This window comes from Artemia sp. Qi Xiang Cuo, chromosome 4 (genome assembly GCF_049724085.1).
Source record: "Artemia sp. Qi Xiang Cuo chromosome 4, ASM4972408v1, whole genome shotgun sequence".
Classification (NCBI taxonomy): domain Eukaryota; kingdom Metazoa; phylum Arthropoda; class Branchiopoda; order Anostraca; family Artemiidae; genus Artemia; species Artemia sp. Qi Xiang Cuo.
This window is the reverse complement of record NC_142797.1, coordinates 41,480,286-41,505,259: the sequence shown is the minus strand read 5'-3', so window position 1 is coordinate 41,505,259 and position 24,974 is coordinate 41,480,286. Positions and strand designations below refer to the sequence as shown.

The window sequence follows — 24,974 nt, the reverse complement described above, 5'->3', positions numbered from 1 at the left end:
AGTCATTTTGGGAAGTATTAAAGAGTTTTTGCAACTTGTACCCAAGTATTTAGTTTCGGCTTTCCATTGAAGGGGTTCAAAAATGAAAAACAATCCTAGGAAGATCAATATTGCAGAAAAAGCCTAGGTACTGGTGCGTTATATGGTCGCTTGTATATATTGTGCAAGGAAAATACTCCCGAAAAACCCGTCAGACCGGTTAATTCAAGAGAACGGTATAGAGAAATGCAATTCAAAGCGTGATTTTCATTGCGTTTACGATATTTCAGCTGTTGTTTTTTGGGGCTTAGGGAGGGGGAAGGTACCTAGGTTGGGTTAGATTAGGTTAGGTTACGTATTTAATATATGCTATGCCTTACCCCCACCCCCCTAATGTGCAAATATATAGCCCAAATTAGTTTATAAACTCTTATATATTCATCCCATTTAATTTATTTCATTAGCATTAACCAAACTTGACTTTTTAGAAGTGCACATAAAATGCACCAGTACCAAAGCCTATTTTTGGCGTGTTTCAACGATATTTATCTCTTTTTAGTAGCCTATATATATTGAAAGAAATTCTAAAAGGAATGGCCCTTTTGCCCTCTCTCAAACGACGGGTGTGCCTCCTGTCTTAGCAAGAGTTAAGTTTTTTATCGTGGGGGGGGACAAACGTGGACTTTGCTGCCACCTGCCGTATCGTCAATACTGTAAATATTACAATTTTTGCCAAAAATATATATAATTTAAGCTTGTTTTGCCGCCCAGGTTGTTTGTTCCCTCTAGCCCATCCCCCTCCACCTTAGATCCGGCCCTGGTCTTTGCATCCCTGCTAAAGAAATACCTAATCGACGTCAAATTTTGCGCCCTTACTTCCGGTGTACACAAAGGAACCTACTTCCAACTCCCTTCATAAGCATGTACAAGATCATTTCGTCAAAGCTAGATAAGCCATCTGATTGGTCAATATTTCTTATTTTCCTTTAGCTTTCAAGCTCTCGTAGAAACACCAGCAAAAATGTATTTCATTCTTTTGACAGTTCGACTGCAACTTTTTAAGTCCTTTCGAATAAAGACAAATAATTCAACGGCTTGACTATGCTATAATATTTTCAGTTAACTCGTGAGTGTTGAACCAGCAAGAAAGAATCATAGTTTATGTTGTAAGTGAATTCCATTTGTATGTGAAAGATTGAAAAGATGGTAATTAATATGCGATAAAATTCTAGATAAGTTACTTTTTGCTATCTTGGGGAGGGGTTAGGTTAGGAAAAATAAAACATTCAGGGATAGATCTACAGAATAAAGTATGTCCTAGAAAGGTATTTTGCAGTACCTACCGCAAATCGTTCGATGGGCGTCCATAAGGGGGATGCCAGCCCCCCCCCCCTTGCTGAATGACGCTGCCTTATATTTTGTTTTGAGATTTCTATTATACAGCATTGGAATTTCCGATTAGACCAGGTAAGCCCCCCCCCCGGAAATTCAGCGTATGGGCGCTCATGCTATTGACTCCTTTCGCCTCTAGAGGGCACTAACCTTTAAAAATCCTTGTGTTATAAAAGTGAAACCTTGCAAAATAGATCTTCTGCTGAAATGAAGCGCAAAAAAAGTATATTCAGCTTAACAACCTTGCTCAATCCCAATTTATGAGGTTTCAAAGGTCTGCAAACACATGCCCTAAATTTAGAAAAGAACATTCATATGGCTTAAAATTTTGTACTCAAAAGGATGGGTCGGGAGTTACGTAGGCTGCTCTTTCCATGGAGGAAGTTTTCATGAGGGTAGGGACATTGCTACGTAGGGGGCGCCAGATTTCCCAACATTATTTTAAAAAAACGATCAGAAATTAAATAATAAAAGAAACAATTTTTTCAACTGAAAGTAAGGAGCAGCATCAAAATTTAAAACGAACAGAAATTAATACGTATATGATTGGGTTCACCCCCTACTCATTGCCTCGCTCTTTACGCTAAAGTTTTTTTTTGTACTTTCATCAGAGCTATTTATTCTAATTAACGGCCTTTGTGATTAAGAGGCCATTCTTAAAGAATTGTAACAAAATTTGAACTTTAGCATAGCGAGCGAGGTATTGACTAGGGGGCGAACCCCCTAACATACGTAACTAAAATATACGAATATAGAAGTTACGTAAGTTACGTAATACGTAGATACGTAAGTTAATTCGTAAGTTATGTCAGAACAAAATTTCGAGAAAGCCATTTAGCCAAAAAAAAGTAGAATTAATATGCAAATTTCTTTTAATTATTCACGTACTGTGAGCAAAATAAAAGCTGCATTAACTCAAAAACGTTCAGAAATTAAATAAAAAAATAAGTTTTTTTTTAACTATAAGTAAGGAGCGACATTAAAACTTAAAACGAACAGAAATTATTCCGTATATGAAAGGGGCTGCACCCTCCTCAATCCCTTGCTCCTTTACGCTAAAGTTTGACTCTGTCTCACAACTTTGTTTTTAAAAAAATAAAAAAACTTTAGCGTATTGAGCGAGGGAATTGTTAGCACATTTTACATGAAGCTTTTTTTTTACTGTACCCCCAACCTCATCCTCCCACCTAATGTGCAAATATATGTCCCAAATTATATATTTGGTACTGTTCTATTAGCTGGGAGACCCGCGAGATATTTTATAGCGAAGATGATAAAAGAAACTAGTCAAACAGGTTCTTTCAACGGAGAATTTCTATGCCGAGCATAGCAAACAGTGGTTTCTCACTGCGTTTACAACATTTCAACTTTAGTTTTTGGGGGTTTGGGGGGGGGAAGGTACCTAGGTTAGGTGGTACTGTTCTAATATCTGTAAAACACGCCAGAAGAGAAGTTTGGTTAATGCTAATGAAATAAAACAGAATATGATGAAAATATAATAATTTATGAACAAAATTGGGCTATATATTTGCACAAAAGGGGGGGGAGGGGAGGGTGAAGCATAGCATATATCAAATACCTAATCTAATTTAGGTACCTTCCCCCCCTAAACCCCCAAAAAACAAAAGTTTAAATATTGTAAACGCAGCGATAAATCACTGCAATCCTCAGCATAGGAAATTTCTGTTGAAAAAACCTGTTTGACTAGTTTCTTTAGCATCTTCGCTGTACAATGCCTCGCGTGTTTTACAGATATTAGAACAGTACCGGTTAGGTTACGTATTTAATATATGCTATGCTTTATCCCCCTCCCCCCCCCCCCCTAATGTGCAAATATATAGCCAAAACTTGTTTCTAAACTAGTACATTTCCATCATATTTTGTTTATTTCATTAGCAGTAACGAAACTTCACTTCTCGCGGGTCTCCCAGCTAATAGAACAGTACCATATATTTCTTATATTATGAAAACAATTCTTACTTCATAATATGCAGAGTAATCATAGTTAAAACAGGTACTTGTCTGTTATAGCGCATATGTATATAGAAGCTAAGTAGACCCTGTTTCTCTGACGCTCATTCCTAGTGAAATATCACAAAATATGATGAAAATATAATACTTTATTAACAAAATTATGCAAACTACAGAATAAACTTATTGAGTGCAGGCCGCACAGAACGCATTGATGTCATTAAGAATCGCGAAAAATTGAGAATCGCACTGTCGTTTTGGGCAACGACCCCTATCCTGAAAAAATCTAATTGCTTCTTCTTTAGTCTTTGGCAAATCCCAAATTTTCTTTTTAACATCCCTGGTCATACACTATTCTCTTTCAATACAGATCGCAAACTGAATGAAAATCGGTTATAGTTAGTTTCTGTATGCATAGGCGCTATAACAAACAAGTACCTTAACACATTTTGCATGCAGCCCCGCTATACTTTACCCCCAACCTCCCCTGATGTGCAAATACATAGCCAAAAATATATATTTCTTATCTGCGTTTCAGCAGGGGCGTAGCTACAGTATTTTTATGAGGGGGGGGGGGCAAGAGGGGGTGATATTGAAGTAGGTGAGAAAAGTAGCTATTTAACAAACGCGCTAATTGGTGAATTTAAAAAAAATTACGCAATACATTATAAACAATAAAAACACACTAAACAATTATAAATATAAGTGCTGGTGCTCAGATTTTACTAAAATGTCTGCAATGAGCTGCTGCAGACGACAGTAGTATAACATAAACAAGCTTTCGGGTGGGCGAGGGTGAATGTCGTATATACTCGGCTTTTTTCAGCCAGATTCACCATAATGTTGCAGTACATATTCTTCCTCCACTTCCCCCAACGCCCAGCACAGGATGCTCAGTCTCATAATTGAACTAAGCTCTATTCTAAAAGCCCGGGTTATCGCACTAGTCATTTGCTCGTAATTTTGAATGGATTTTGACTCTGTAAGATTTAATGTGTTGTACTAAACTTATAACATACTTGATTTATCGAAGTATTACTTATGATTTTTTTGTGGGTTCGCCGGTTTATATTAATAAATAGCATTGATATCAGCGGGCCAAAGCCGAAACAAAATCATAGGCAGCGCAATAGCGCTGTCTAAGAAAGTATGCAGGATGAGTCAAAGTATTACCACAGGTTGTGAAACATTACATTGTGACATTTTCCCCACATTTAAATAGCGACCGTATTTGAAATTTGAAAATATTCGAAAACTAAAGTTAGAATTATTAACTTATCCGTTGGGCATTGTTTGACAAAGAATATCCAGAAGATCTGAATAATTCTTGGCATCATTGCGGAAGAAACCTTAAATCGATTAAAAATTGCCAGGCATGCCAATTGGAAGGGAAAATTGGCCCATAGAGTTTGAAAATTATCTTTCCCTTTGTATCTTTGTTTAAAAAAAACGAAATGTATAAAAATTACACAAAAGTTTTTCTTTTATAAATCAGGGGATGGGGGGTATATATTACCAGAGGGGGTTGCACTGAATATCGTTTTTATGTCTAAAATTGGCTTCACAAGCAAAGCTCGGTCTCCTAGTGCTGTATAATAAAACTGATAACAGTAGAAAAAGAGAATGGGTTGGTACCGCTTATGCGTGCTAACATGCACAAAAAAGTTCTAAACTGTGAGAAAAATGTACATATTTGGTTAAATTCACTTCATTCTATTCTCAGCAGACATTTCGTACATCGTGCTGATGTAGAGATTAATGTCCCACAAGTAGCGCTGGCGTTGTTCGAAATATAGCTAATTTCAGTATAATTCTTAGCACATTTATGTCAATTCTTTTTTTGGAGCTGGTTAAATGAAATATTTAGAAAAGCGAAAATTGCGAAAAGTCAGCATGATATTGTACATAGAGGCAGTACTACATTTATTATTTAGTATGTGAATCCAAAACGCAAAGAATAGGACTTTATCTGTAGAGATGACCCTAAAGCTCCGACCGGGACTCCTTATATGGGCATAGCCTCCCTAGGGAGAACACGTGGTTAATGGTGTCAATGACCTCTTTCTCCCTGGTCTCTGTCTCCAGGCGTGTTTTTGGCACGTTCTCAGCGAATATTATGATCCAGAAATAGTATTTGTTGTTGTTTCCGAGGCAAATGTGAAGGTCAATGTTGTTGTTGTTGTGCACGCTCTCAGTGAATATTATGATCCAAAAATAGTATTTGTTGCTGCTCGAGGCAAATGTTATGAGTGTCCCGGAAACAGTTAGATCATGTGTTTCCTTCTCAGCCAATCAGAGGGCTTGCTTACATAACAATTTGACCTAGATATTTCGTATATAACGGGCATGCAATGTGATTCAATTATCAGAAAGTATTTTGACACAGTGGATAAATTTGATGAATTAGAAGCCATGGCAACTTCAATTTACCATGTAAGTACATTTTTTATTTTCAAATAAAATTATTTTCCTTGGTCACCCTCCAGTATATTTAGGTAAGTACCCCCCCCATACAATACAAACATCATTATGCAATCTTTATACTCGATGGAAAACGTAAAATATATTCTTTTACCCTCAAAACCTAACCCCGCCCCCCCCCATTGTTTTACAACCAAATTCTCGCAAATAGAATTAATTATCCTTTCGTTAAATTCCTTCCTTCTATATTTCCAGCTAAAGCGATCACTGACTTCTATCAATTTTTATTGAAAATGCCGTTCTGTTTTGACACAAGACTCCAATGTGAGGCCTATAATTAGCTGGCACCCTTTTTCCGGTTTTGTTTACGAACGCGGCAGCCAAAGTCAAACGGAACTGTTTCTCCGTCAAAATTAAAACACTTTGAGGCAATTGTAATAATTAGGCGCAGACGCAATGCGCTATTTTGGAGAAGTGAAACAGATTATTTTAAAGCTTTCTTTCGAAAAAGTTTCTATTATAGTCCCGGGAGGGGAGCGTGAATCCAGGGTTTTTGCCGGAGAGGGGGTTATAACTTTTAATAGTGACGAAATAAAATTGAAAGATTGTTTTTACTTCAGTGTCTAACCAGTTCTATTCGAAATTTAGCGATTTTAGCTATAACAATTATCCTAAATTTAGGGGAGGGAGCATGAATCCGTGATTTTTGTTGAGGAGGGGGTTAGCTCTTCTAATAGTGACAAAATAGAAATGAAAAGATAATTGTTTCTTACTTCAGTGTCTAACCATTTCTCTTCGAAATTTAGCGATTTTAGCTATAGCAATTTTCCTAAATTTAGGGGAGTGAGTATTAATCCGTGACTTTTGCTTGGGAATAGGTTAACGCTTATAATGGTAACAAACTAGAAATGAAAGATTATTTTTATCATAATTTTTTTCTACTTAGTTGTGCTAACCATTTATCTTCGACATTTTAGCGAATTTAAATGTAGCATTTTAATAAAAAGTAGTAAGATAAATTCTCTATTGATCTGTCATGCGCTTGAATAAATAACTGAACATTCGTATAATAATACATTGAGTTATTTCTGAGAAAAGTTGAATTTATTATAATCAAACTTTGATTTTCAGAGTTTAGGTTGCTTTCGACAAAGATTTCTCTTTACATACGGCAAATTTCCACAAGGTGATTGATCCATGGTCCTTCCAAATGTGATAGAAGCTACTACACCCTGCTTCAATCTCTTTTTACGTATTCAAACTGAATGTTCGTATAACAATGCTTCGAGTTATTCCTCAGAAAATTGACCCCTCCAAATATTTACTCAGAGGAGCGGTTGCTGAAATATAAAACGTTACTTATTTGCCAATCATTTTCATAGTTTTCAGGTTGAGATCTTTGAACACACTCCCTCCTTCTCAGTTTATTCTATGAAAGTGAGCTGTATTTATTAGAGTTTCAGAAACATTACATATTTATTTAATTTAAACACTTTTTTTTAAGATATAATAATGTTTGGTGGGATTGACACAGAATATATTGGTCTGAAATATTCCTCAACTGGCATTATTTTCGAAGCAGCTTTCTTACTCATAGACAATCAACGACGTGAAATTCATTGCTATAAATGGAACATCAGATACAATATGTATAAGTACGAGAAAAACAGATGGAGTCCAACGCTAAATTTTATAAATCGAAATGGCTTTTACACTAAAACCATACGACCACATAATGAAAATGTCTATGAAATAAAACATGTACAAGAGGATATTCAGTAAATATGCAGTTTTTTCGGTGTGCAAGCTGTTTATGTTAAGGGAAACGTGCGAACTGATAAACTCTTACTAGAAAAATGTGATAAAAACATAGCATTATTCAATTTAGAAGACTTCAAATGTGAGAAATACCTGCATTCAGTCCATGACCCAGAAGATGAAGTTAGATATTTGGCTCAATGGATACCGGAAAAGATACCTGACATGGAAAAATGCATCAGATATCCAAAGTCCTAAACTTGCTCTTCCTCATATCAAATGGATTAAGCTTCTTTTTTTTTAAATATGTCATTATTTTTTTTTCAAATGTTTTTAAATATGTTTAAGCAATAAATATCTTAAGCCTCAACCGTTTTATTCTTTAGATTAGTCTATCGCCATAAAAATTATACTTTCAGATTTAACATGTCAGGGAACACACTTTCAAGTTAAGCATGTTGGAGAACCCTAAATAGTCACCCCTAAAAAGGTAAGTTAACCCTTAAAGGTTAAAGAATTTCCCTGAAATTACACTTTCGGATCAAACAGGTCAGGGTACAAACTTTCAGGTTGATCATGTAGGAGAACCCTAAATGCTCATCCCTAAAAAGGTAAGTTAACCCTTAAAGGTTAAAGAATTTCTCTGAAATTACACTTTCAGATTCAGCATGTAGGAGAACCCTAAATAGTCACCCCTAAAAAGGTAAGTTAACCCTAAAAGGTTAAAGAATTTCCCTGAAATCACACTTTCAGGTTAGGTTAGGTAAGACCCCGACCCACACTACCACAACCCCGAAGTAACCCCCGGGCCCCCAAAGACCATCCGGACCCCGCAATACTTTTCAAAAGGCTTTATTATATCTTTTCAGAACAAGTTCTTTTCTTAATATCCCTCCTAAACCCATTTTACAAGTTGAAGTACTTATCTTTTTCATCCAAAACTATACTTTACAGCTTTTTGGATATCTCAACACCAAGAAATAGACCTTTCAAAAGGCATTTCAGAGCAAGTTCCTTTCTTAATTTCCCTGCTATAACCATTTTCCAAGTTGAAGTACCCATCCTTTTCACCCACAATTTTACTTCACAGCTTTTTGTATACCTCAACATCAAGCATTACAGTTCTAAAAGCATTTGAGAGCAAATTCCTTTCTTAATGTCCCTTCTAAACCCATTGACCAACTTGAAGTATCCATCCTTCTGAACCACAACTTTACTCTACAGCTTTTTGGATACCTCAACACCAAGAAATACATTTCAAAAGCCATTTCAGAGGAACTTCCTTTCTTTATGTCCATTCTAAACCCATTTTCCAACTTGAAGGAACCATACGTCTCATCCACAACTTTACTGCACAGCTTTTTGGATCAATCAAAACTCAAAGGACATTTCATAGCAATTTTCTTTCTTAATATCCCTTCTAAACCCACTTTCCAACTTGAAGCACCCATTCTTCTCATCCACAACTTTACTTTGCAGCTTTTTGGATATCACAACACCAAGAAATACTTTTCAAAAGGCATTTCAGAGCAATTTCCTTTCTTAATGTCCCTTCTAAGTCCATTTTCCAACTTGAAGTACCCATCCTTCTCACCCACAACTTTACTTTACAGATTTTTTGATACCTAAACTCAAAGAAATAGCGTTCAAAAGGCATCTAAGATCAAGTTCTTTTCATAAATTCTCGTCTTAACTAAGTTTACAAATGGACGAACCTATACGTCTCAACATCAACTTTACTTTTTAGCTTTTAGGATACATCAGTACCAAGAAATAAAGTTAAAAAGGTATATCAGAGCAATTTCCTTTCTTAATGTCCCTTCTAAACCCATTTTCCAACTTGAAGCATTCATCCTTTTCACCCAAAACTTTACTTTACAGCTTTTTGGTTACCTCAACACCAAGCAATACTTTTCAAAAGACATTTCAGAGCAAGTTCCTTTCTTAATGTCCCATTCTAAACCCATTTTCAAACTTGAAGTACCCATCCGTTTCACCCACAACTTTACTTTACAGCTTTTTGGATATCTCAACACCAAGAAATACCTTTTAAAAAGACATTTCAGAGCAAGTTCCTTTCTTAATGTCCCTTCTAAACCCATTTTCTAACTTGAAGTACCCATTCTTTTCACCCACAACTTTACTCTACAGCTTTTTTGTATACCTCAACACCAAGAAATACCGTTCAAAAGGCATTTCAGAGCAAGTTCCTTTCTTAATGTCCCTTCTAAACCCATTTTCCAAGTTGAAGTACCCATCCTTTTCACCCACAACTTTACTTTACAGCTTTTAGGATACCTCAACACCAAGAAATACTTTTCAAAAGACATTTCAGAGCAAGTTCCTTTCTTAATACCTCTTCTAAACCCATTTTAAAAGTTGAAGCATCAATCCTTTTCACCCCCCCCCCCTCCCAACTTTACTTTACACCTTTTTGGATGCCTCAACACCATGAAATACCTTTCAAAAGGCATTGCAGAGCAATTTTTTCTTAATTTCGCAACTAAACTCATTTTACAAGTTGAAGAATCCATCCTTTTCACCCACAACTTTACTTTACAGATTTTTGGATACCTCGACACCAAGCAATACTTTTCAAAGGGCATTTCAGAGCAAGTTCCTTTCTTAAAGTCCCTCCTAAACCCATTTTCCAACTTGAAGTACCCATCCTTTTCACCCACAACTTTACTTTACAGCTTTTTGGATACCTCAACACCAAGAAATACTTTTCAAAAGACATTTCAGAGCAAAAAGTTAGGTGAATGGTTAGGTTAGGATAGACTAGATTAAGTTAGGTTAAGTTAGGTTAGGCTAGGTTAGCCTCCGTACGCGCGCGACCTTAGGCTAACATCGCCTAAACAAACTTAAAATAAAATAACTAAATATATACTAACCTAAAATAACCCTTCACCAAAATGTTTGCCTGTCTTTAACCTAACCTAACCTAAGTGAAGCGTACTTAGGATAACCTAACCTAATCTAACCTAATTTAATCTAGCCTAACCTAAGTATTTCTTGGGGTTGAGGTATCCTAAAAGCTGTAAAGTAGAGTTGTGGGTGAAAAAGATAGGTACTTCAAGTTGGAAAATGGGTTTAGGAGGGAATATTAAGAAATTAACTTGCTCTGAAATGGTCTTTGAAAAGTATTTCTTGGGGTTGAGGCATCCCCAAAGCTGTAAAGTAGAGTTTTGGGTGAAAAAGATACTTCAACTTGTAAAATGGGTTTAGGAGGGGACATTAAGAACAGAACTTGTTGTGAAATGCATTGAAAAGTATTGCTTGGTGTTGTGGCCTTCAAGAGCTGTGAAGTAATGTTGTGCGTGAAAAGGATGGGTACTTCAATTTGTAAAATGGGCTTAGGAGGGACATTAAGAAAAGGAACTGGTTGTGAAATGCCTTTTGAAAAGTATTGCTTGGAGTTGGGGTAACCAAAAAGCTGTAAAGTAAAGTTGGGGGGGGGTGAAGAGGATTGATGCTTCAAGTTGGAAAATGGGTTTAGAAGGGACATTAAGAAAGGAACTTGCTCTGAAATGTCTTTTGAAAAGTATTTCTTGGTGTTGAGGTATCCGAAAAGCTGTAATGTAAAGTTGTGGGTGAAAAGGATGCGTACTTCAAGTTGTAAAATGGGTTTAGAAGGGACATTAAGAAAGGAACTTCCTCTGAAATGAATTTTGAAAAGTATTTCTTGGTGTCGAGGTATCTAAAAAGCTGTAAAGTAAAGGTGTGTGTGAAAAGGATGGCTACTTCAATTTGTAAAATGGGTTTAGGAGGGAAATTAAGAAAGTAACTTGTTCTGAAATGGTCTTTGAAAAGTATTTCTTGATGTTGAGGTATCTTAAATGCTGTAAAGTATAGTTTTGGATGAAAATAATAAGTACTTCAACTTGTAAATTGGGTTTAGAAGATACATTAAGAAAGTAACTTGCTCAGAAATGGTCTTTGAAAAGTATTTCTTGGTGTTCAGGTATCCCCAAAGCTGTAAAGTATAGTTTTGGGTTGAAAAGGATGGGTACTTCAACTTGTAAAATGGGTTTAGGAGGGGACATTAAGAACAGAACTTGTTGTGAAATGCATTGAAAAGTATTGCTTGGTGTTGTGGCCTTCAAGAGCTGTGAAGTAATGTTGTGTGTGAAAAGGATGGGTACGTCAATTTGTAAAATGGGCCTAGGAGGGACATTAAGAAAATGAACCGGCTGTGAAATTACCTTAGACAAGTATTGCTTGGAGTTGGTACATTTAAAAAGCTGTAAAGTAAAGTTGTGGGCGAAAAAGATAGGTACTTCAACTTGTAAGATGGGTTTAGGAGGGAACATTAATAAAGGAACTTGATCTGAAATGGTCTTTGAAAAGTATTTCTTGGTGTTGAGGTATCCCCAAAGCTGTAAAGTGTAGTTTTGGGTGAAAAAGATAAGTACTTCAACTTGTAAAATGGGTTTAGGAGGGACATTAAGAAAGTAAATTGCTCTGAATTAGTCTTTGAAAAGTATTTCTTGGTGTTGAGGTATCCTAAAAGCTGTAAAGTATAGTTTTGGGTGAAAAAGATAAGTACTTCAACTTGTAAAATGGGTTTAGGAGGGACAATAAGAAAGTAACTTGTTCTGAAATGGTCTTTGAAAAGTATTTCCTGTTTTTGAGGTATCCTAAAAGATGTAAAGTATAGTTTTTGGTGAAAAAGATAACTACTTCAACTTGTAAAATGGGTTTAGGAGGGACATTAAGAAAGTAAATTGCTTTGAAATGGTCTTTGGAAAGTATTTCTTAGTGTTGAGGTATCCTAAAGTCTGTATAGACTAGTAGTGGGGGAAAAAGATAAGTACTTCAACTTGTAAAATGGGTTTAGAAGGATCCTTCAGAAGTAACTTTCTCTGAAATGTCGTTTGAAAGTATTTCTTTGTGTTGAGGTATCCAAAAAGCTGTAATGTAAAGTTGTGGGTGAAAAGGATGGATGCTTCAACTTGTAAAATGAGTTTAGGAGGGACATTAAGAAAAAATTGCTCTGAAATGCCTTTTGAAAGGTATTTCATGGTGTTGAGGCATACAAAAAGGTGTAAAGTAAAGTTGGGGGGGTGAAAAGGATTGATGCTTCAACTTGTAAAATGGGTTTAGAAGAGGTATTAAGAAAGGAACTTGATCTGAAATGTCTTTTGAAAAGTATTTCTTGGTGTTGAGGTGTCCAAAACCTGAAAAGTATAGCTGTGGGTGAAAAGTATGGGAACTTCAAGTTGGAAAATAGGTTTAGAAGGGCCATTAATAAAAAAACGTGCTCGGAAATGACTTTTGAACTGTATTTCTTGGTGTTGAGGTATACAAAAAAGATGTAGAGTAAAGTTGTGGGTGAAAAGAATGGGTACTTCAAGTTAGAAAATGGGTGTAGAAGGGACATTAAGAAAGGAACTTGCTCTGAATTGTCTTTTTTAAAGGTATTTCATGGTGTTGTGATATCCAAAAAGCTGTAAAGTAAAGGTGTGGGTGAAAAGGATGGGTACTTCAGGGTTGAAAATGGGTTTAGAATGGGACATTAAGAAAGAAACTTGCTCTGAAATGTCTTTTGAAAAGTATCGCTTGGTGTTGAGGTAACCAAAAAGCTGTAAAGTAAAGTTTTGGGTGAAAAGGATGAATGCTTCAAGTTGGAAAATGGGTTTAGAAGGGACATTAAGAAAGAAACTTGCTCTGAAATGCCTTTTGAAAAGTATTTCTTGGTGCTGAGGTATCCAAAAAGCTTAAAAGTAAAGTTGTGGGTGACAAGGATGGGTACATCAAGTTGGAAAATGAGTTTAGAAGGGACATTAAGAAAGGAACTTGCTCTGAAAAGCCTTTTGAAATGTATTTCTTTGTGTTGAGGTATCCAAAAAGCTGTAAAGTAAAGTTGTGGATGAAACGGATGGGTACTTCAAGTTGGAAAATGGACTTAGAAGGGACTTTAGGAAAGGAAGTTGCTCTGAAATGTCTTTTGAAAAGTATTTCTTGGTGTTGAGGTATCCAAAAAGCTGTACAATAAAGTTGTGGTTGAGAAGGATGGTTACTTCATGTTGGAAAATGGGGTTAGAAGGTACATTAAGAAAGGAACTTGCTCTGAAATGCCTTTTGAAATGTATTTCTTGGTGTTGAGGTATCCAAAAAAGCTGTAAAGTAAAGTTTTGGGTGAAAAGGTTGGGTACTTCAAGTTGGAAAATGGGTTTAGAAGGGACATTAAGAAAGTAACTTGCTCTGAAATCCCTTTTGAAAAGTATTTCTTGGTGTTGAGGTATCCAAAAAGCTGTAAAGTAAAGATGTGGGTCAGAAGGATGGATACTTCAAGTTGGTAAATGGGTTTAGAAGGGACATTAAGAAAGGAAGTTGCTCTCAAATGCTTTCAGAACTGTATTTCTTGGTGTTGAGGTATCCAAAAAGCTGTAAAGTAAAATTGTGGGTGAAAAGGATTGGTACTTCAACTTGGAAAATGGTTTTAGAAGGGACATTATGAAAATAACTTGCTCTGAAATGCCTTTTGAAAGTATTGCTTGGTGTTGAGATATCCTAAAAGCTGTAAAGTGTAGTTTTGGATGAAAAAGATAAGTATTTCAACTTGTAAAATGGGTTTAGGAGGGACATTAAGAAAAGAACTTGCTCTGAAGTGATATAATAACGCCTTTTGAAATGTTTAGCGGGGTTTGGAGGGTCTTTGGGGGCCCGGGGGCTTTGGGGCCGGGGGTTACTTCGGGGTTGTGGTAGTGTGGGTCGGGGTCCTACCTAACCTAACCTGAAAGTGTGATTTCAGTGAAATTCTTTAACCTTTTAGGGTTAACTTACCTTTTTTAGGGATGAGCATTTAGGGTTCTCCTAGATGCTCACTCCGAAAGTGTGATTTGAGTGACATTCTTTAACATTTTAGAGTTAAATTGCATTTTTAGGGGTGACTATTTAGGGTTCTCCTACATGCTGAATCTGAAAGTTTGATTTCAGAAAACTTCTTTAAGCTTTTAGGGTTAACTTACCTTTTTAGGGATGAGCATTTAGGGTTCTCCTACATGCTGAACCTGAAAGTTTGTACCCTGACCTGTTGGATCTGAAATTGTAATTTCAGGGAAATTCTTTAACCTTTTAGGGTTAACTTACCTTTTAGGGGTGACTATTTAGGGTTCTCCAACATGCTGAACTTGAAAGTGTGTTCCCTGACATGTTGAATCTGAAAGTATAATTTTCATGGCGATAGACTATTCTAAAGAATAAAACGGTTGAGGCTTAAGATATTTATTGCTTAAACATATTTGAAAACATTTGAAAAAAAAATAATGACATATTTAAAAGAAAAAGAAGCTTAATACATTTGATATGAGGAGGAGCAAGTTTAGGACTTTGGATATCTGATGCATTTTTCCATGTCAGGTATCTTTTCCGGTATCCATTGAGCGAAATATCTAACTTCATCTTCTGGGTCATGGACTGAATGCAGGTATTTCTAACATTTGAAGTTTTCTAAATTTAATAATGCTATGTTTTTATCGCATTTTTCTAGTAAGAGTTTATCAGTTGGCACGTTTCCCTTAACAGAAACAGCTTGCACTCCGAAAAAAACTGCATATTTCCTGAATTTCCTCTTGTACGTGTTTTATTTCATAGCCATTTTCATTATGTGGTCGTATGGTTTTAGTGTAAAAGCCATTTCGATTTATAAAATTTAGTGTTGGACTCCATCTGTTTTTCTCGTACTTATACATATTGTATCTGATGTTCCATTTATAGCAATGAATTTCACGTCGTTGATTGTCTATGAGTAAGAAAGCTGCTTCAAAAATAATGCCAGTTGAGGAATATTTCAGACCTATATATTCTGTGTCAATCACACCAAACATTATTATATCTGACAAAAGTGTTTAAATTAAATAAATATGTAATGTTTCTGAAACTCTAACAAATTCAGCTCACTTTCATAGAATAAACTGAGAAGGAGGGAGTGTGTTCAAAGATCTCAACTTGCAAGCTGTGAAAATGATGGGCAAATAAGTAACGTTTTATATTTCAGTAACCGCCCCTCTGAGTAAATATTTGGAGGGGTCAATTTTCTGAGGAATAACTCAAAGCATTGTTATACGAACATTCAGTTTGAATACGTAAAAAGAGATTGAAGCATGGTGTAGTAGCTTCTATCACATTTGGAAGGGCCATGGATCAATCACCATGTAGAAATTTGCCGTATGTAAAGAGAAATCTTTGTCGAAAGCAACCTAAACTCTGAAAATCATAGTTTGATTATAATAAATTCCTCTTTTCTCAGAAATAACTCAAAGCATTATTGTACGAACGTTCAGTTTTTTATTCAAGCGCATGCCAGATCAATAACGAATATATCTTACTACCTTTTATTCAAATGCTATAGTTAAAATCGCTAAAATGTCAAAGAGAAATGGTTCGCACAATGAAGTAGAAAACAATTATGATAAAAACAATCTTTCATTTCTATTTTGTCACCATTAAAAGCGTTAACCCATTCCCCAACAAAAATCACGGATTCATGCTCCCTCCCCTAAATTTAGGAAAATTGTTATAGCTAAAATCGCTAAATTTCGAAGAGAAATGGTTACACACTGAAGTAAGAAACAATTATCTTTTCATTTCTTTTTTGTCACTATTAAAAGTGCTAACCCCCTCCTCAAAAACAATCACGGATTCATGCTCCCTCCCCTAAATTTAGGAAAATTGTTATAGCTAAAATCGCTAAATTTCGAAGAGAAATGGTTAGACACTGAAGTAAAAACAATCTTTCATTTCTATTTTGTCACTATTAAAAGTGCTAACCCCCTCCCCAGCAAAAATCCTGGATTCACGCTCCCCTCCCGGGAATATATAAGAAACTTTATCGAAAGAAAGCTTGAAAATAATCTGTTTCACTTCTCCAAAATAGCGCATTCCGTCTGCGCCTAATTATTACAATTGCCTCAAAGTGTTTTAATTTTGACGGAGAAACAGTTCCTTTTGACTTTGGCTGCCGCGTTTGTAAACAAAACCGGAAAAAGGGTGCCAGCTAATTATAGGCCTCACATTGGAGTCTTGTGTCAAAACAGAACGGCATTTTCACTAAAAATTTATAGAAGTCAGTGATCGCTTTAGCTGGAAATATAGAAGGAAGGAATTTAACGAAAGGATAATTAATTCTATTTGCGAGATTTTGGTTGTAAAACAATGGTGGGGGGGGGGGTTAGATTTTGAGGGTAAAAGAATATATTTTACGTTTTCCATCGAGTATAAAGATTGCATAATGATGTTTGTATTGTATGGGGGGGGGTACTTACCTAAATATACTGGAGGGTGACCAAGGAAAATAATTTTATTTGAAAATAAAAAATGTACTTACATGGTAAATTGAAGTTGCCATGGCTTCTAATTCATCAAATTTATCCACTGTGTCAAAATACTTTCTGATAATTTAATCACATTGCATGCCCGTTATATACGAAATCTCAAGGTCGAATTGTTATGTAAGCAAGCCCTCTGATTGGCTGAGAAGGAGACACGTGATCTAACGGTTTCCGGGAAACTCATAACATTTGCATCGAGCAACAACAAATACTATTTCTGGAAACTCATAACATTCGCTGAGAGTGTGCACAACAACAACAACAACAACATTGACCTTGACATTTGCCTCGGAAACAACAACAAATACTATTTCTGGATCATAATATTCGCTGAGAGCATGACAAAAACACGCCTGGAGAAAGAGACCATGGAGAAAGAGGTCATTGACCCCATTAACCACGTGTTCTCCCTAGGGAGGCTATGCCCATATAAGGAGTCCCGGTCGGAGCTTTAGGGTCATCTCTACTTTTATCAACGCTTATTAGGCATTTCAATGACAAATAAGAGAATCGGAATTTCAATTAAAAACTAGAAATAAAAATTAAAATAATTAAATGATCCGTGGATCATTCCCTCTACCAAATTCCATGACCAAACTACAACCGATTTGGCCTATCTAGTTATAGTGCGAATATTATTATAAAAAGCCCTAAGTCTTATTTTCTTTTTCAATGATTTCTTTTTCATTCAGGAAAGAATATTCACTGTATATCTAACTTCTTATTCTTCAATGATTCCATTTCTGTCCTATTTGCAGATGTAGAGGGTGTATTCATTTATACTTTTGAAAATTTTAAAACAAGATAATCTAATAATTTTGATTCTTGAACTGATAGATTTTTAGGAAGTAAAAGCATCTTGAATATCAGGGAAAAAATTGACCTGAGCAAATGTGGTGAAACAGGAAGCATAGAACATGTTTCAATTTTGCCATTAACTAGGCTCATATAATTTCTCGATGATAAGGTTTCAAAGGCAGTATACATGGCCGTATCCAGGGGGGGGGGTAGTGGGTTCGATCCCCTCCCCGAAATGTTTGTCTGACTTGTAAAAACGTAACAAAAATGGCTATAAACAAATTTGTATGCGTTTTTGACTTTTTTTTTTTGTCCCCCCCCCCCCCCCCCGAAAAAAATTATTTTGTAAAACACGCCCCGGAAAAAAATCCTGGATACGGCCCTGGCAGCATATTTGAAAAAATTTTAATGCGGAACGTATTATGAAGCGTAATGGACCGCTATTTTTCTCGTTTCCCTTATGTTAAAAATGAGCATGGATTAATTAAAAAAAAAAATATCGGCTCAAAATAAAGAGCAAATTTGACACCTAAAAGAGCAACAGTTTTAAAGGTACTTACTAAATTAAAGTTTTTTCCGAATTACTGGTGGGTAAACTGCCCCCTTGCCCCCCCCCCCCTCAACGACACCAGTGCGTCTCAGTTGTTTCAAGAGGCGTACCTGTAAATTATCAACTGTGACGAAGCAAGAACCGGTTTTGAAACAAAAAGGTGGCTGAATGCATTCAAAACATCTAATTTGGGCTATATATTTGCACAAAAGGGGGGGGGCTTGGGGGTAAAGCATAGTGAGGCTGCATGCAAAAGGTGTTAACTATGATTATCTATATCTTATGAAGTAATAATTATTTTCTTAACTTGTTTCCTTCTCTCCAGGTAGTTTTTGAGACAAATTTGTGCATTAGAGGGGGGGGGGGATAAAGTAAAAAAAAAGCATCTTGCAAAATGTGTTAACTATGATTATTCTGCATATTATACAGTAAGAATGATTTTCTTTCCATATTTCGTTATGTTCAGTTACTTGTCTAGGTGTGCGTGTAACTTAACCACCGTTTAACTGAACCACAAGCAACTGAACCCCTGTAAACTGAACCACCGTGTAACTGAACCACCGTGCAACTGAACCCCTATATAACAAATTCCCCGTGCAACTGAACTCTCGTGTAATTGAACCACCGGACAACTGAACCCCATTTGATTAAACCCTCGGGCAACTAAATCCCCGTGCAACTCAACCCCATTTAACTGAACCCCCTTGTAACTGAAACCTCATGTAACTGAAACCCCATGCAACTGAGCCACCGTGCAACTGAACCACCGTGCAGCTGAGCCCTCGTGTAACTGAACTATCGTGTAACTAACCACTGAACTCAGTTTTTAGTATTCTAAAAATATGAGGCAATATAATTAGGTAAAACACAAGTTAGAATTTTTACATGTTCAACCTTGTTGGAATTGTTTGTTTCTTAAAGTCATGATATAAACGCCTGTCAAGATCATTCATAAAAAAGCTTTGTTTTATTTTTGCATAAAAATAGAAGATCCGATGTCACAAACCATTAAAGCTTTTTTTTTTCTTTTTTTTTTTAAAGTAATAAGCATATGTGTTGAAAATATTTGACCTTTGTTAATCTAGATTGCAAATTTTGATCAGATGTCTTTGAGCAAATTGCAGCTAAAAAGGACATGGGAGGGGGACTGGTTCCACTCCAGCTTTTTTTTTCAATATTCTTTCAACATGCCCTGAAAGTTTAGGTGACGTTGGGTAACGAAAAGATTCGTCAGATGGACATCTTCACTTACCTTGATAGTATTATTAGTAAAGACGGTGGGAGCAGTGAAGATGTTAAAAGTTGAATAGTCAAGGCTCCTGATTTTTTTTCACAGTTAAAAAAAAGTTTGGAAGAATAGGAAAATAAGTTTGCAAACCAAGATTAGAATATTGGAAGTTACAGTGATGACAGTGGTCAGATATGGTTCTGAAGCATGGGCGCTTCGAAAAACGGATAAAAATTTGCTAGATATTTTCCAGAGAAATGCCTGCGGATTGTTCTGGGTACCCGGCTGACTGACCGTATTTTAAACAGTAGGCTGTATGAAAAGTGGTTCACTCCCGCTTTCTTGGACTATAATGAGTGAAAGGTTGAGATGGCTAGGGCACGCGGATGAAGGATGACAGATTGCCCTTTTCGGCCAACCGTCTAGGGCTAAACGGAAACCAGGTCGCCCGCGGCTGGGGCGGGAGGAAGTCATAAAGAAAGATTTAAGGTAAATGGGAACTTCCTGAGAGGTTGTAAACAGGGGCGCCAATTAGGGGGGGGGGCAGGGGGGCCATGGCCCCCCCTAGACTTTTAAGATTACATTCTTATTTATATTTCTCAGCTATTTTCTATTTTATCTATGTGCTATATTAAACCAGCAACTGGTCCAGTAAATACGACCAACAAACTGGTGCCCTAATTATATAATCTTGTTTTGAAATATCTAAGAGCTAGAGCGTCTGCACTATTTTATTTCAGAGTAGGGTTCATTCAAAACTAAGCTTCATGTGGTCAGTACCCGTTTCGTTATTGTTCTTGTGAAGAATTCGTTGTAAACTATGAGTTTTGTATATTCCCTTTTTTAGTAGCTGGGAAAGGAAATGTGTTCTAGGGTTTCAAGGGGGTTTTGGTCAGCAGATTCTTGACGTTGTCGAATAGTTTATGGGATGACTAGTCCCAGTGGATTGTATGGGACTGTCATGAACAGGACATGTTAGTGATTGGTTTATGGGGTTTCTAAGCGGGGTAGTTTCACCATGGAGTATGGGAGTGATTTTCTAAGTGAGTTTCTACGTGTTTATTCAGTTCTTCTCGTGCCGTGTCTGAGTGAAGTCCATGTCTACAATTCGTTTAACTATGAGTAAAAAGCGACAACACACTTTGGATTTTTTTTTCGGTGAAAATGCGGAAGAAAAATGAAGAAACTTTAGTGCAAGAAACTGGCAATAGTGTCAGCGCCCAAAGTCTCGGGTTAGTTGAGATAAATTCCCCCACCTGTGACAGACTTTCGGAAACAAGCGGAACAATAAATGGCTCAGGTCAACATGAAAGTTCGGTTTGCATCGCTGAACCCCTTGCAGGTTCCAGTAGCAGTCAAGAAACTCTCAGATATCTCTAGGACTCGTCACGACAAATCAGCTAAACCTATTCTTGAGAGATATCCGGCTTCCACTTCTAACGGAAGGAAATTCAGTGCACATTACTATAAGACTAATGAATGGATTGAATACTCAAAAAATTTGAATTCCGTGTTTTGTTTTGCTTGCCGCCATTTTTCTATGGGGACTCTAAGAGCTGGAGAAACTGCTAGAAAAAGGGCTTTCATTGAGTCAGGATTTTGCAAGTGGAAAGACAGTTCTGCTCTATTAAAGCAACATGATGGTTCTGAAAGACATAGGCATTGTATGTCACCATGGACGGAATTTAAGATAATGAGTACTGATACTTCGAAATCTGTAGCGAATGCCTTAATTCAATCCAGATCTCAAGAGGTTCAGGAAAATAGAGATCATGTGAAGTACATTTTTCGTGCTATTTGCTTTCTTGGCCGCCAGGGTCTTGCTTTGAGGGGTCATGAAGAATCAGAAATATCTTCAAACCGAGGTAATTTGGTTGAATTGATGGAGGAAATGTCTAAAGGCAACGAAAAGCTGAAGGCCAAGTTACAGCGCCGATATGGTCACTATTGCAGTCATCAGTACCAAAATCACGCAGTTAAACTGATAGGAAATGCTTTGCGCCAAGATATTATTTCAGAAGTGAAATCAGCTAATTACTTTGCTATTCTTATCGACGAGATAAAAGATGTTTCTAGAAAAGAACAATTAGCGATCCTACTCAGGTACATATCCAATGGAAAAGTAGTGGAGCAACCAATCGGCTCCTATCACATGCACAAATTAGACGCCGAGAGCTTATCCACCTCGATTTGTGAAACTATAGAAAAGTTTGGTGTAGATTCGATGCTGTGTATTGCCCAATGTTATGATGGCGCATCCGTTATGAGTGGGGAATTTAACGGAGTTCAAGCAAAGTTTAGGGAGAAGGTGCCTCATGCAGTTTATGTACACTGTCACGCCCACAGATTAAACTTGGTTTTGACTGACTGCCTAAAAAATATCGGCGAATTTTCTGAATTTTTCTCTGTGGTGCAAAGACTTTACGCATTTATATCATGCAGCAATACACGTCACGAGCTATTTGTGGAATCCCAGCGTTTTAGTGGGCAAAAAGTCTTGGAGCTAGAGAGGACCGTTCAGACTCGCTGGTTTTACGCAGTCCGCTCTATTTCGAAGGTGAAGGCCAGATTTGATTGTATTGTTGCTGTGCTTGCCGCAGTCTCTGATAGTTCCAACGGCGAGGCAGCGTGTGAAGCAAAAGGACTACTGGACAAAATCTACTCTGCCTCTTTTGTTTCAACTTTACACATAATGGAAAAAGTATTAGTCATTGTAAATTGTTTATCAGAGCAACTTCAATGTGGAAGTCTGTTGATTTATAAGGCACTTGCACTGATTTCTGGAACATATGAGACACTCCAAAAGCTGAGAAATGAAAACGAATGGAACAACTTGAGCAAAAACATATCTGAATTCTTGGCTTTAAACGATATCCAGGAATCGAAATCTCCACAATCTAAAACCAGTGCTCTAAGCAAGAGAAGTCAAGCCATTTCCATTCGTCTCAAAGACTTTCTTTCAAACTCATTAACCGGTAAACGCAATATCAGTCAGCCAGTTGAATCAGAGCCATTTTGGAAGCGTTTGGGCAGCATGCGGGGCTAATCATGGGATTTGGCAGCATCTAGTCTGGGGGGCAGCTGGTTCTGTGATGGAGGGGGGAGCTGAAGTTAGATCGGTAGTTCACAAAACCTCACATCACAAGAACGTTCCATCTTACCTTTTAACATCTTTATTCATCAATAGTCACAAAAAATCATAAATCATCAATTAGCTTCAGCATTAATCTTCTTGGATTACTATACTCTTATTATCTTCTTGCAATACTATAATATAATAAACCACTATACTACTTCCTATTTCCAGAAAACATAAACACCATAAAAGCGATTTGACAAAAATCACATTACGGTTCGATAACATCTTCTTTTTCTAAGAATTCAATTCAAAAGTTAAAGTTGGGCGACATTATGTATCAAAATTAATATATCTATATATCGGACCAAAAGTCAATGTTTAATATCGAAATGTAAATATTGGTATTGGAAAGATTATTTGGAAATTTTTGTTTATTTCCAGCTTTTTCAACCATCTACCAGCGAACATCCAACAGAAAAATTCCAACATACAAAAAGTTCTCATTAATATCTAATATAAATTTGAAGTCTTAGCGGGGGGGGGGGGGGTCAGCTGCTCCCCAAGCTCACGGGGCTAATTATTATGATTTTTGAATTTAGTTAAAGAAATTTTTTAAGTCTTAGCTATAATTGTTGTTAGAAAAGTAGAATTAAATGAGCCTCGTTAGTCTTTTCGTGGAGGGAGCGAGTCTTTAAATATTAAGGGTTCTCAGTATCATGAATTAGATAAAGATAAGAGAAACCTGAAAATCTATCATGGTTGCAGCGGCAGCTGCAACCTAGTAAAGAGCGAACCACAGCCCATAGTAATCAAAAGTTGAATAACACGTTTTGAAAAAAACTGCTTAGGGAAAAAAATGCCCATCTAACACTGAACCAGGAATGGTAACTATTATTTCGGTTTGTCTTAAAAATAAAAGCTTATTGCAAAAAGGAATTTATGGTGATTTCGGAAAAAAGCCTGAAACCCCTCGAAAATGGCGTCAGATCGAAATGGAAAGTGTACCATTGGAATTAGCATGGTGGAAAACCTTATTCAAGGAAATTTCAGCCCCCCTCCTTGAACAACAAAAAAAACGCTTTTTTGCATCGGTAGCACTGATCAATCTCCCTTTTTCTTTTCTTTTTTTAGCAGGACTGGGGGGTGGCCAGAGCATCATAGAGAGATGTGTAATAGCTTATTCAAGGGAATTAAATTTGTAAGTGCCCTTTTTAAGTGACAAAAAAGATTGGAGGGCAACTAGCAGTAGGGAGCTATCTATAATTACTACGCGAACACCGTGCTGCCTATAATTGCCTATAATCTATAATTGAGTCTAACGCTCTACGAACATAATTTATTCAAGGATTATTGATCGAGTCTAATGGGGTCAACGCCCCCCTTTTTCAAGGTCGATGGATTTGTTGTTTCTAGGTGTAATGACTCCAGGGTGAAGTTTGCACATGCGCATTAACGGGGGAGAGATGTATTGATCTAGGACAAGAGGGGGAAGTGGATTTCTGAGAAATTGATTACATAAGCAAAGACGGTGAATTATTGATCCATGAGTCTAACGGGAACAGGACCACGTGTGTCTTTCTAAGCCAATTAGGGAAGTTATGTAAGGTTTCCCATGACATCACAATTTGACCTTGAGATTTTGTATATAACGGACATGCGTTGTGATTAAACTATCATAAAGTTCTAAGACACCAAGGAACCAGCCTCTGATATTATTGATTTGGAAACTCTGGCTACAGCGATTTATAATGTGAGTTCAGTTTAGTAAATTTTCTTAGTTTATTATCAAATAAAATTAAAAATAGTCCCACTCCAGTAAATTCAAATTCAGGGTATACCCCCCCCCCCCCACACAATACAAACTCCACTATATGATGTTTATACTCGATAGAAAGCGTAAAATACGCTATTTTTTTATTACGTAAACCCCATCCTACCTTCCCCCCTGTACACGACTTTAATTCCGTTTTTGATATATTCTCTCTTTCTCAAATTTATTCGTATCTAAAAGTGAAAGTCAACTTCTGTCGATCCCTTAGCTATTAAGCCACTATGGTTTGACTTACAGATTTCCCGCAAAGATTTAAATAGCTGATAATTACTGACACCCGTCAAGTACATCCTGCTTTGCTAAATATACAAGAATTTGGATAGCAAAAGCTTCCGCTGAAAAGGATAGTTTTTCCCATCGAATTAAAAAAAGATTCGTGCGGAAAGAGATTATTGTTAATTAAGCTTGTAAGGCTACAGGCTTTCCGAAATTCTATGTTGTATGGAAGAGGGGAACAAATTGTCTGCAAAATTAAAAGAGATTATTTAGGACATGGAAATTATCTAAAAGGAAGAGGGAAACGAGTTATTTCCAAAATTAAGGTCTAACAATATTTTTAGGACATTATTTAAAAGGGGGGAGGCGGGGAAGGGACAATGCCTCGATTCTAACAGCTTCTTTGGACGGTGAAA

At 36.7% G+C, this 24,974-nt stretch overlaps 1 protein-coding gene across 2 annotated transcripts in view; it reads left to right on the top strand.

Annotated features, from left to right (window-relative positions):
- Positions 1–1,036: 1,036 nt before the first annotated feature.
- Positions 1,037–24,974, top strand: part of LOC148953118 (protein-lysine N-methyltransferase SMYD4-like) — a 46,318-nt gene continuing 22,380 nt past the window's right edge. Inside the window, exon 1 of one of the 2 annotated variants that reach the window (XM_089087537.1) lies at positions 1,037–1,145. The gene's annotated coding sequence lies outside the window, so the exon portion shown is untranslated. Of the gene's footprint in view, positions 1,186–24,974 lie in introns of both variants that reach the window. The other variant, XM_089087536.1, reaches the window with a different exon arrangement.